Raw genomic sequence first — 2,391 nt, 5'->3', positions numbered from 1 at the left:
TGTGGGAGAGAGAATGAGAGAAAGGAATAGAGGGAGAAAAGGGAGAGAAAAAGAAAGGGGAGGGAGAGAAAGTGGGGCAGGGGAGAGAGAAAGAGGATGGGAAGAGAGAGGAAGATAAGAAGAGAGAAGGGGAGAGAGAAAAAAGGAAAAGAGGGGAGAGAGAGTGAGAGGAAGACAAAGAGAAGGGAAGGGGAGAAAGAGGGGGAGAGAGAGAAGAGAAAGAGTGAGAGGGAAAGGAGAGAGAGAGAAAGGATGGAGAGAGAGGGAGAGAAGAGGAGAAAGAGAGGAAGAGGGGAAGAAAAGAGAAAAAAGGAGAGAAGGGAGAGAGAGAGAAAGAGAGAGAGGAGGGAGAGAGAGAGGAAAAGAAAGAGAATGTAAAATCTAATTTTATATATGTCAAGAGAGAAAGCGAGTAAGAGAGAGAGGAGGGGGAGAGAAAAGGAGAAAGAGAGAGAGGAAGAGGGATAGGGGAGAGAGAAAATGAGAGAAAGGGATAGAGAGGGAGAAAAGGGAGAGAGAGAAAAAGAGAAAGGGAGAGAGGAGGGGGAGAGAAAGAGAAAGACAAAAAGAGGGGAGGCGAGAAAGAGGAAAAGGGAGAGAGAGAGAGAGAGAAAAAGAAAAGAGAGAGAGAGGAGGGAGAGAGAGGGAGAGAAGAAGAGAGAGAGGAAGAGGGGGAGAGAGAGGGGGAGAGAAAGGGAGAGGAGGGAGAGAGAGAGAGGGAGAGAGAGAGGAGGAGAGAGAAAATGTAAAAACTAATTTTATATATGTTAAAAATTAAAACTAGATTTAGCTTATAAACCAATTTAAACTGGTATTTTTAATTAAAACTAGTTTTATTTTTATGAACTGGTTTAAACTGGTGCATTGTATTGTAAACTAGTTTAAAATTAGTTTCTTATTTGACATAGTAGTTTGGTTCAATTTCTAAACCATTTAAAATGGTTTAGTGCAGTTTCAGTTCAGTTTATGAAAAAACTGAACCATGAACACGATCGCTATCTATGATTCTATGGGTTGTTTCTTTGTCATATGTGTCTCGACCGACTAATATATGGCAACAGATAAATTGACAAAAAGGAGAATTTTATCTAATTTTTTTTGTGATCAATAATTCTCTTAATTACTTATCTTTTTTATTGATTAGCGATTGTATTATTTTGTGTTAGGTTGTTGTAATTTTTATTATTAAAAAAATGACTAAAGAACTAACTAGTAGGGCTGGCAATATATATTTTACCCTATCTTATCCTATCCGCACCCCATATATATAACACTTTTTACAAAAATTATACATATAGTGAAGGCTCCTACTTGTAATAACTAGCAATAAGTAAATGACCACTAAACTAGTTAGCTAATTTAGTAATTTAGAATATTTGCATATTTATAAAGTTAACCTAAAATAAAAATTAAAATAAAAAACCAAAATCATTTATCTTTGTTATTCAGAAACCCTAATAGCTAAGTGAGAGCATAGAGTGTCATTTCACTTTCAGAAACCCAAATTCGGCCATAACCCCGAACTCTCCTTTGGTCCTTCCTCCTTCTCTTCTTCCTCCTCCGTGCTCTCCTCTCTTCGGTACGTTGCTATGCCGCTGCTTCATGCCCTCCTCTCCTCGCAACGTCGCTGCTTCGTGGCCTCTTCTCCTCGCTACGTAGTACCATATCACCACTCTGTTCTCTCTTTGATATTTTTCAACATGCTTGTTTGTTCTTCATGTAAAGCTTAATTTTTGTATATTTCGTCTTTATCACGTTGATTCTTTTAGTTGGTTGGACATAAAAATTGGGACTTTATTTTACGTTTGAATATGTGATTTTGATTCTCTGTTGATTTATCCTTGTTAGAAATTTTTGTTTGTGACTTTACCATGATTGTTTTTTTTCATTTTTTAAAATTAATTATGATTAATGTACCGGCTTCTTTATTATTTTTTTTCATTTGAATAGATTCATATTAATTTTATTCTGACTTTGTTTTTTTTATAGAACATAATAGACAGAAACTAATTTATGTTAGATCTCATAGTTTATAAAGTAAATTTATTAATGTTGTATTTAATTTGTTGTTGTTCTCTTAAATTCCAATAATTCATATATGATGTTAATTGTTCCTACCAACATGATTCATGTCTTCTAATTGTGTGGAAGAAGTAGAATATTTTCATATATTGCATTTGGTTGTTAATTTGTCCTTGTTCATCTCAATCTGACTTATTTTAAGACAATAATTCTTACTCCTTAGTATGTTCTATTTTCTTTTATTTTTTTTAATATGTTATAATTTTTGTGCTTGTTCTAAATCTTAATGATTTTTCAGCATGCTTGAGTTTTTAATGTTCATTATTTATTTTACTGATTGTGTAGGCAATTAAATTTAGAATGGATAGT

This window comes from Arachis duranensis, chromosome 7 (genome assembly GCF_000817695.3).
Source record: "Arachis duranensis cultivar V14167 chromosome 7, aradu.V14167.gnm2.J7QH, whole genome shotgun sequence".
Lineage (NCBI taxonomy): Eukaryota > Viridiplantae > Streptophyta > Magnoliopsida > Fabales > Fabaceae > Arachis > Arachis duranensis.
This window is presented reverse-complemented; position numbering follows the sequence as displayed.